This window comes from Notolepis coatsorum (genome assembly GCF_963971535.1).
Source record: "Notolepis coatsorum genome assembly, chromosome: 10".
Taxonomy (NCBI): Eukaryota; Metazoa; Chordata; class Actinopteri; order Aulopiformes; family Paralepididae; genus Notolepis; species Notolepis coatsorum.
The window spans coordinates 118,187,497-118,198,674 of record NC_140174.1 but is presented as its reverse complement, the minus strand read 5'-3'; the positions used below and the strand labels follow the sequence as shown (position 1 = coordinate 118,198,674).

The following is an 11,178-nucleotide window of genomic DNA, read 5'->3' as shown; positions in this document are numbered from 1 at the left end:
CGAAGTTGGATAACACTTCAACATGAGCGGGCACACACTCATGCGCACACACTCACACTTATTGCCAAAAGGAAAGGCCACTTTAAATCAGTATTAGCAACAGTAACAGTGTATTGCACTACCAAAGCTACCTAGCATGTCCTATATGCTCTGTAAATAACTATGTACAGATACCGATTTTGATGTCACACCATGTTACCTGTTACCTGTTATTGCACAATTTTTTTTGTATTGGATTCTATTATATGTTGTACCCACTGTATTGCACATCGTTGCGGGCAAGACCACCCGCATTTAATTGTATACTTGTATGCCGTGACAAATAAAACTCTTGACTTGACTTGAGGCCAGAGCAAGAACACTGTGCAGTATTTGAGTCCTAACTGTAGGGGCAGCAACACGCTAACGGGCGTCTAGTCTGCCGGGAAGAAGTAAAAGCAGAAGATTAGAGTTGCGCGTGGATGTTGTTTATGATATGAGAAGTGGTTCCATAGCAGCGTTATTAATTAATATTTACTGTTAGCGTTCACTCGCTGCTGGATTTAGCACGTTTGGATTAAGAAGGTAAGACAACCAGCAAGCTTATTATTTTTACATATTTTTTTTGTTCACGTGAAAGAATAACATGAATTTGTTTGGGTTTCTCTACGTGAATGCATGGTTTTGTACCTGCTATAGTCACAAACAAGGGAGTATTAGGGACCGCACTCGAGGAATATCGTTATTTTATTTTAATACGCACAATTTATAGCACAAAACGTTTTCGACCGTACGGTGTTCTGCCTAATTCTGCTGCACACCAGAATTCTGCTGCCAGCGCACCGGCCTTCATCAGTGTTTTGATTGATTGAGAAAACTTTATTAACAGATTGCAGAATGGGTACAATACAGTACAGCTCAATACACACAATTGTTAAGGGGATGCAGACCAGAGAAATACTTTCGTCTTGTTTACATCAGGGTCCCCCATTTTCAATTAATCAGGAACTGCTCAATTCAACAGTACTGCTACATCTATACATTTATGACATACCAGATTTGCAAATACAGTACTGTTTGTGATACAGAAGGAGTCAGGAAAAGGGAGTATATACATTTGACGTAGAAACTGTACATTGGAGGAGGTTGGGTGGGGGGGGGGGGGGTTGGGTACACTGGGATATTGACAACCATACTGGGTAATCTACATTGGAGGTGGTTGGGGGGGGGGCACACTGTATAAACAAGCAAAACTGTACATTGAGGGGGGGGGGGGGGGGGGGGGAGACACTGTACAAACAAACAAAATTGTACATTGGACTATTGACAACCATACTAGGTAAATTACTGTACATTGGAGGGGGTTGGGTTAGGATATTTACAGGGGCCAGTGTTGAATTGCAGTCTCCCGTAGGTGTCCCTTGAGAGAGGTTTTGAAAGTGGGTAGTGATCCACATTCCTTTACAGCTTTGGGTAGGGTGTTCCACATTGATGTGGCGGCTCGCCACTAGGGGCGCAAGGGCGCCGACCCACCTGCTGGCCAGCTGCTGTTAAATCAGAGAAGAAGACAATAAAACTTTTTCGTTTTTGTGTTTTATAGCCCTATAAATAATATAAACATGTTTAAAATGAATAATATTTACTCATTTTAAGTATGTTTGTATTTCCAATGCACAATATAACGTTATTATCTCTAAATAAAAAAAACATCGTTTTCATGAGCAGGAAGTGACGTTTTTTTTTATTTTTTCGTATTTCTCGCCCGGGCTAGAAGCGATAGCGCTCTGAGTGCGCGTCACAGTTTGATCGCTGTCTCCGTCACAGCCAATCAGTGCATACGGCGTTGTGCGTTGAAATATGACTATGTTGGAATCCGAGCGCGATTTGAAGCGGTCTAGGCAGCAGCGTGAACTTCCGTGAAGAATTTCCATAGCCGCATTTCGCGGAGACGCTCTCTGATTGGCCGACGCCAGTATTTTTTTCCATGGCAGAATTTCACAGAGACGATCTCTGATTGGCCGAATCCAATTTCTAATGTTCCAATTCTAGCTTCTAGCTTGGTTCCTAGGTTGGGCTAGGTTGTTTGTCTTAGCGTGCCGTGACTGCAAGTTCTTTAGACTGTTAAGCTTAGGCACTCTTTCAAAGTTGGTTAAGGTTAGAGTTTGTCTTAGAGCATGGCGATAGAACGCCAGGTAGTTTGCAGTCTGTTCGAGCGGAAATGGACAAAGGAATGTACTTGTTGAGTGTTGTGCTAACGAGCTCAGCTAACACTTGGCTAACAAGCTATATGGCGGATTATACACGTTTATCAAGCTCTCCTGCCCTGGACGTTTCAACTAAACAGTGAGTCTCTCTCTCTCTCTCTCTCTCTCTCTCTCTCTCTCTCTCTGTGCTTAACGTTAACGTTTGTAAATAGTTTTTTTTAGGAGCAGTACTACTGCTGGCCATTCATGAAGCGAGACATTGCTGATTGTTTATTTATTTTATAACACAAGACTATGACTACCAACTGCCTAGCCAGCCGTGTATCAATCTTGGATGCAATAATAACGTTACTTACCACACTGACTATGTCGATGGCTCATTGATTTAACTACTGCAGCTCTCTCGGATTGAAAATACGTGGATTATGGCTTGTTCAATATCGTCTATGTTTGAATGAATGAATGAATGAGAACTTTATTAACAGATTGCAGAATGGGTACAATACAGTACGGCTCAATACACACAATTGTTAAGGGGATGCAGACCAGAGAAAGACGTTTGTCTTGTTTACATCAGGGTCCCAGATTTTCGATTCATATCGATAGTTTAATAGCTAGCCTTGGCTCGTTTAACAATATGCAAAATATGTGTACAGCCCTGTACTCATACTGAAGTTATTCTTGGTATATAATAGGTCTGATTGTGTAACGAATCGATTCCACGTCGCGCTGTATGTGAGAGAGAGAAGGAGAGAGGGAGAGATCTGCCTGTGTTTGGAGACGGGCGAGTTTTGTTTCTAACTTTTCTATTTATATTGTGTTTCAAGTTGTGAATTAGAGTCTAGACTATACTTTATTTGACTGGTTGTGTGTTGTTGTAGTAACAGCTGAGCGACTCGTTCATAAGAGCCGATTCATTGCCGTGAGCGTGAGTCGAATCGCTCACGTCTTGCCATGAGTCTTGCGTGGTACAGTACTGTACTGTACATGTTTGCAAAATATTTGGTATAGCGCCCCTAGTGGCGAAGTACCCACTGGCCGCCACTGTGATGTGGCATAATTGCGAAACGTGTTTAGTCCCTTATTTGAGCCGAATCTGGGTTTAACATGATTTGTGGAGCTCCCTCTGGTGTTGTGATCGTGGTATTCACTGACCTTTGGGAAGTATTTTGACATGTACATGGGTACCTTGGTCGTGTAGTGTATCTTGTAGACCAGTGTGTTAATGAATAGTCGCAACAAACAAACAAGTACTGTCTATCTGTATACTGTATGTCATGTATGTCATATATATGTCACTATGAATTGAAAATGGGGGGACCCTGATGTATGAATGAATTATGAATGAATGAAAACTTTATTTAACAGATTGCAGAATGGGTACAATACAGTACGGCTCAATACACACAATTGTTAAGGGGATGCAGACCAGAGAAAGACGTTTGTCTTGTTTACATCAGGGTCCCCCATTTTCAATTCATATCGACATTTATGACATACACAACATACAGTACTGATACATTTGTGACATAAACGGTATTCAAATATACAGCACTGTTACCCATAGATCCTGACAGAGTATATACATATGATGGGGAGCGGACTGTACATTAGGAGGGGGTGGGTGGGTGGGAGAGAAATATACATACGGTGGGGAGGAGACTGTACATTTGGAGGGGGTGGGTGGGTGGGAGAGAAATATACATACAGCGGGGAGAGAATATATACATGCGGTGGGGAGGAGATTGTCTATTAGGAGGTGGTGTAAACAAGACGAAAGTCTTTCTCTGGTCTGCATCCCCTTAACAATTGTGTGTATGGGGCTGTACTGTATTGTACCCATTCTGCAATCTGTTAATAAAGTTTTCAATCAATCAATCAAAACCCATTCTGCAATCTAATACAATTTTAAATCAATCAATCAATCAAGCCTTAACCCTTTCACTGCCACATGACAGAAGGTTAACCCTTTACTATCACACAATCGACGGTCGGTTAACCGGCTGTCGTGTGGCAGTGAAAGGGTTAACCGGCTGTTGTGTGGCAGTGAAAGGGCTAACCTGTGAATTGTCGCAATGAAAGGGTTAACCGTTTGGTAGTGTGGCAGTGAAAGGGTTAACCGGCTGCCGTGTGGCAGTGAAAGGGTTAACCTTCTGTGTATTGTCGCAGTGAAAGGGTTAACCGGCTGTCATGTGGCAGTGATGGGGTTAACCGGCTGTTGTGTGGCAGTGAAAGGGTTAACCGGCTGTTGTGTGGCAGTGAAAGGGTTAACCTTCTGTGTATTGTCACAGTGAAAGGGTTAACCGGCTGTTGTGTGGCAGTGAAAGGGTTAACCTGTGTATTGTCGCAGTGAAAGGGTTAACCGGCTGTCGTGTGGCAGTGAAAGGGTTAACCTTCTGTGTATTGTCGCAGTGAAATGGTTTACCGGCTGTCGTGTGGCAGTGAAAGGGTTAACCTTCTGTGTATTGTCACAGTGAAAGGGTTAACCGTTTTGGTAGTGCGGCGGTGGAAGGGTTAACCGGCTGTTGTGTGGCAGTGAAAGGGTTAACCTTCTGTGTATTGTCGCAGTGAAAGGGTTAACCGGCTGTCGTGTGGCAGTGAATTGATTGATTGATTGAAAACTTTATTAACAGATTGCAGAATGGGTACAGACAGTGACGACATGTGAAAGGGTTAACCTTCTGTGAATTGTCGCAGTGAAAGGGTTAACCGTTTGGTAGTGTGGCAGTGAAGGGGTTAACCGGCTGTCGTGTGGCAGTGAAAGGGTTAACCTGTTGTCGTGTGGCAGTGAAAGGGTTAACCTTCTGTGCAGGGAACAAAATAACTGCACGCCATTCGCCAAATGCGTGTAGATTTACCGTCTGGCGGCTAAAAATAATAGTCTGCCCGCCAGCTGGCGTGTAGTTCATATCGATACTCTTATTTTGAAAATCCTGTGCGGGTCTCATTGCCGCCCCAAGCGCAGCTCCAGTCATAATATCTGGGCTCCGGCAGCTAGCAACGTTCAGGTTCATATGATACTCTTATTTTGAAAAACCCTCTAGCAACTCCGCGAGTCATATGATATCCGCCCACTCCGTGTTTCACTTTCTTGAAAACAGAGCAGCAGCGTCAACACAGCAGCGTTAACACACCAGTGCGCCTACAGACGCGAAATAAGTCTGTGATGTTTTTTTTCTTCTCACAACGAGTCCAATGCAGCTACATGCTTTGCACCGTCGCCATTCCTTTATGCCCACATCGCCCGAAATGAACGTTTATGTACCAATCACTACAACGTTAACGTAAGCTAACAAGCTAATCCTGATGATCAGACGAGGCAGAGCCACAGTGAACAGCACTGAGGAAAGGGAAATGGGGGGGTGGGGGCACTCTCCCCTTCCCTGTGTGTGTGTGTGTGTGTGTGTGTGTGCGTGCGTTTGGAAAGACGATGGAGTCACTAGTCAGGACTCAGGACAGGAGTATATTATAGTAAACTGAGGATTACTGAGGATGGACCGATAATGTTGATATTCAAATATAAAAAAGTTTCGAGAGGAGTGGAAGTTTGAAGACAGACTACAATATGATGCGGGGGTGGTGAGTTGAAACACAGTGTGTGTGTGTGCATGCATTAAAGCGTTCCGTCTCCAGACGGATTTCAGTATTTTTTTTTTTATTTTTTTCGTCAATTTGATTTGGAGTCTGACGGAATTGGCTACCTGGTATAATATGTTTGTAGATGCGTAGGGCATTTTGACCATTCTAACTAGAGTTGTTCCGATACCGATACTGGTATCGGAAAAGCCGCCGATACTGGCTAAAATGCTGGTATCGGTATCGGCGAGTACCCTCTAATGCTGCGCTCCGATACCATATGACGTAATTTATCAACAACACTGGTCTGTTGAGTAAGCATTATAAAACAAACGTGTGCTTAATCGATTAAAGTGTCAATGCCATTTGTCATTTTAACAGCAGATACTTTCTTAAATGTCATCGTCCCGACAGAGCGGTGTTGACGGAGAGCTCATGGGTTCGCTTGGTGGCTGGTGTTATTAGCGTCAGCTAACCGAAAGCTAGCTTTAACATTACCTTGGCTAAAGTTGGGGCTATTCATATAATCCAGCAATAATGGCTGCAGACCTGCAAGCAAAGTACAGCAAGTTGGCAAAGGAGTATTCCAAGTTAAATCACAATGTCACCAGTAACGTTACAGTCTTCTATGGTCTTCCCATATACCGGTAGCTCATGCTAGCTAACGCTAACGTCGTCATTGCACAATTGCACGTCGCGTACACAATTAATGACATGTTGCGGACAGCCATATCGGCGACAATGTTTAGCTTTTAGTGCCAAATGATAAGAGTCTGAGGCGGAGTCTCAAAAGAGAATGTTGAATATTTATTGTGCAAAAATCACAACAGATACGACTGCTACTGAACAGAGCCTTGTAGACAGACTGAGTAGGGTATATCTGCAGAGCCAGTGGGTAGCGAGTGCAGCAACGTATAATGTCCGTGTGGATCATTGGAGTAGGGTATATCTGCAGTGCTGAAGCCCCATACTCATTGATTAATGATACTAATACAAATCTATACAATCACCTGTTGTTGAATAAATACCATTACTTTCTAGTTATGACTAAAAAACAGTATATATAAAACAGTATTTGTTAAAAAAAAAAAAAAAAATTATATTTATAAAAAAATTATATAATATCGTTTTTTTTTTTTTTTATGTATGCACTGGTATCGGATAAGTATCGGTATCGGCCGATACCCAAAGCTTAGGTATCGGAATCGGATCGGAAAGGAAAAAATGGTATCGGAACATCTCTAATTCTAACCAATCAAACGTGAGCTTGACGCACACACGCTGCTCACAGTGCCCTCCCCCTCACAGACCTGTCTTGTCACAGACCCAGGGACCGAAACTAAAGCCCGCCGCCCGCCAGGGGCGGGCTGTTTTTACCTTTGGCGCATGACACTTAGAGGGCTGCCCGCCGTGTGGCGTGTAGACGTGTAGTTCATAACTTCATAACGATACTCTTGTGCGAGTACAGATTATAGCCGCTCGTCTTTTTTTTCTCCGCCGCGAGATCGTTAAAAAACTACAAGTCCCACATCGCACTAGGTCCAATCACAGTAGAGTGACGTGACTGGTTTCATGAGAAAAAAAGCAAATGACCAATCGGAAGCTTGTTTACTTCCATCTGCTCTAGTCTATATCGGACCTCCAAGAGTCTAACGTTACTGTTTAAACAATGACCCAGTCAACTATTCACTTTTAGTTTAATACATGACGAGGCATTGTCTAACGGTATCTAGCTGGCTAGCTACTGATAGCTGCTGATATCAACAAATGCTCCAGCAATAGTCTACTCGAGTGCATAATACCTCCGGTCCCTCGTTAGCTAGCTTAGCTAGCTCACGTTGATCCATATGTCCCAGTAAACTAAATTGTCTTAACGTTATCTACCGGGCTAGCAGTAGCTACAGATAGCTCCTGATATCAATGTCTTATAACATTGATTGAATGCGTATTCTAGCTGAGGGCATGTTGAATGTGATTTGACAAAAGAACGGTAACGTTATAAATAACGTCACGGTGACCAATTGCAGCCACTCTTATTGTCTGGGACCAAATACGGCCACGCCCCACTCCCAGCAAAAAGTGGGAATCTCTAGAATGGGTTTGGGGCGGCGCTGTATACGGAAGTAGCTCTCAAGGTGACGATTAGACAACACTTTTTTGTTGTCAGTAGATCATGGCAGCATTGGTTTAAAATTAAAGGCTGAAAATGTTGAGAACTACAACACTGCATTTCCCAAGAGCGTTAGCACAGGTCGCAGGTCACTGGGATGGGTCTATATTCTCCGACGTGATCTGAACAGCGTTAAACTATTACTGCAACCTCGGTATAGCGACCGCGAATGGCCAACTAATTATCTTAACAAAAGTGCGCTGGTAGCATTACATATGTTGTCTAAAGGGGGACATATGGTACAATTTAAGATTCTAATGATAATCGGCATATAATGGACAAGATAAAGCATCGTTAATTTGTAAGAAACCTCAATGAAAACGGCGCAGGGTGCTATTGTTATGAAAATGTGATAGAATCCTATAAAAATGTGGACGCACTTGGCCTACGTTCCGTTAGGTCCAGCTGCATCGCCGGAGAATCCTTGCATGCTGAATGTAGGGTCTAGCTGAATATAGGGTCTAGCTGCAGGGCCGGAGAATCCTTGCTGGAGCTGGAGGCTACTCAAGTATACACACAGACAGTGGAGCTGTTTGCAGATAGCAAGCATTTTGACTTATTGCGTGGTGGCGATGTCTCGCAGATAATACAACTACAAGTATGATTATATAATATATATTTTATTTAAATTTTTTTTTTATATAAAATATATATATATATTTTTTTTAATCAAAAAATGTTTGGCAGGTAAGAAATATGCTTGGCGTTGGCGGGTAGACTCTTCCCATCTACCCGCCACTGGCCGGTGAGTCAAAAAGTTAATTTCGCTCCCTGCACAGACCCGTATCATTTGCACCGAAGATAGCAAGCGTGCAGGTCCTCTTTTAACACCACTGAAGCATTAAACAATGGCCCAGTAAACTATTCACTTTAGTTTACTACACGAGGCGTTCTCTAACGTTATCTAGCTGGCTAGCTGATAGCTCATAACATAATTGAAATTCGTTTTTGAAGCTGTGGCTAACGTTAGCTAGCTACCGTTCTTCGGGTGGCTAACGGTTAGCTACCTAGCAACTGTAGCTTGCTAATACGGGCTGTCCTGGCTGGCTAACTTTTATTTCGCAATGGAGTGGAGCTAACTAACTGTACAATATCAGTGTGATTGGCTGAGACTGTATTTTGTACGGTTGGCTGCCTGGCTGTTGTGGATTTGGATAGCCAGCTAGCAGCTAACATCAACTCAATGTCAACACTATGTTGACACTCTGAGCGAGTTTGCCGACAGCAATGTAACAAACAATATGGTCCGTGCGGAACCATTATCCCCAACACATAGTTATTAGCTAACGTCAGCATAATAACGATAATGGAAGGAGTAAGCCGGCCACTAAAAAGAAAACACAAGCAGTGTTCTCAGATGAAAAGGATGAGCGGCACCACCCAACAAAAGAAAGTTTCGAGAGGAATGGAAGTCTGAAGATAGCAGTGTTTCAAGAGACTGGCTAGGCTACAGTATGATGCAGGGGCTGTAGACGGTGGTGAGTTGTTAACTTGTTCCGTGTTCCGCAACTATGTCAAAAAGAAAAACAGAAACAACACATTTGTCATTGTCGTGTTACTTCACAGTACAAATATGTGAGTCCTCTGCTGTGGTTGTGAGTATCCTTTATTAGCTTAACTCCGTAGCAACATCACAGGTGTATCTGTAGACGTCTCCTCCCCACTGTATATTCTCTCCCCACCGTATGTATATTTTTTCTCCCACCCACCCTAATGTACAGTCTCCTCCCCATCATAATGTACATAATCTCTGTTAGGATATATGGGTAACGGTACTGTATATTTGCATATCGTATATGTCACAAATGTAACATTACTATATACCTGTCCTGTAGTATGTCATGTATGTCCCTATGCCATAAATGTTGTGTATGTCATAAATGTCACTATGAATTGAAAATGGGGGACCTTGATGTAAACAAGACAAACGTCTTTCTCTGGTCTGCAACCCCTTAACAATTGTGTGTATTGAGCCGTACTGTATTGTACCCATTCTGCAATCTGTTAAATATTGATTGATTGTTATAACATATTGCAGAATCGGTACAATACAGTACATCTCAATACACACAATTGTTAAGGGGTTGCAGTTGCAGACCAGAGAAAGACTTTCGTCTTGTTTACATCAGGGTCCCCCATTTTCAATTCATCATAACATATATGACATACTTGACATACAGATAGATAATACTGCTACATCTATACATTTATGACATACCAGATTTACAAATACAGTATTGTTTGTGATACAATAAGAGTCTAAAAAAGAGAGTATATACATTTGACGAAGAAACTGTACATTGGAGGGGGGGGGGGGACTGTACATTGGAGGTGGTTGGGGGGGGGGGGGGGAGGGTTGGGTAGGCGGGGTGAGGGGGGTAACTGTACATTGGATTATCGACGAAACCGAAACAAGTAGGCTCCCTTAAAACGCCAACGCTATTAAGAAGAAATACAGTGGAGGTTAAAATAAGAATATGACTTGGCCTGAAAAAAAGTTCAGTCAGGAGATTTTTTTTTGCTTTAATCCCTGGTGTGTGTGTGTCCCGACCCCACTTCTATGTTTCAATAAATTATTTGCATTTAAAACTATTAACGCTGACTCATTCCTTCAGTCCACTCAAAATTATGCTAATATTCCTTATGTTGTTTATGATATTAATTGAAAATAGCATATGAGAGTATTATATGTAATAATAACACATGGCGATATACTAAAAAGCTATTTATAATTTTTGGCTAGTAAAAAATCTGCCCGGCTGGTACTTTTAAAAATCTACCAGCCAAATGGCTGGTAAGTCAAAAAGTTAAGTTTGTTCCCTGCTTCTGTGTATTGTCGCAGTGAAAGGGTTAACCTAGTTCTGTGTATTGTCGCAGTGAAAGGGTTAACCGTTTTGGTAGTGCGGCAGTGAAAGGGTTAACTAGGCTGTAATCGACAACATGTTTAGTTTAGTTTAGTTTAGTTTATTCTGATCCCCATTAGCCATTGCCACAGGCATAGGCTACTATTACTGGGGTCCACACAAATCAATACAATACAATCAATACAATACAATTAATACAATACAATACAATAAAACAATACACCTCAATAACACCTAAAAATATTATATAATAAAATATCTAAGTTCACCAATCACACATACCCATCTACTCAATCATGTTTCAAGGCATATATGTTCACTTAAAGCACAACAATACATCTCAATACAATATACAAATATATTAAAAATCTAAGTTCAACAATCA

The 11,178-nt window shown here is 42.1% G+C and overlaps 1 protein-coding gene across 1 annotated transcript in view; it reads left to right on the top strand.

The window, feature by feature from the left end:
• The first annotated feature begins 428 nt into the window (after nt 1-428).
• The window catches only part of cenph (centromere protein H), a 51,364-nt gene continuing 40,614 nt past the window's right edge, over nt 429-11,178 (top strand). The window contains exon 1 of the mRNA XM_084323415.1: nt 429-564. The gene's annotated coding sequence lies outside the window, so the exon portion shown is untranslated. The remainder of the gene's footprint in view (nt 565-11,178) is intronic.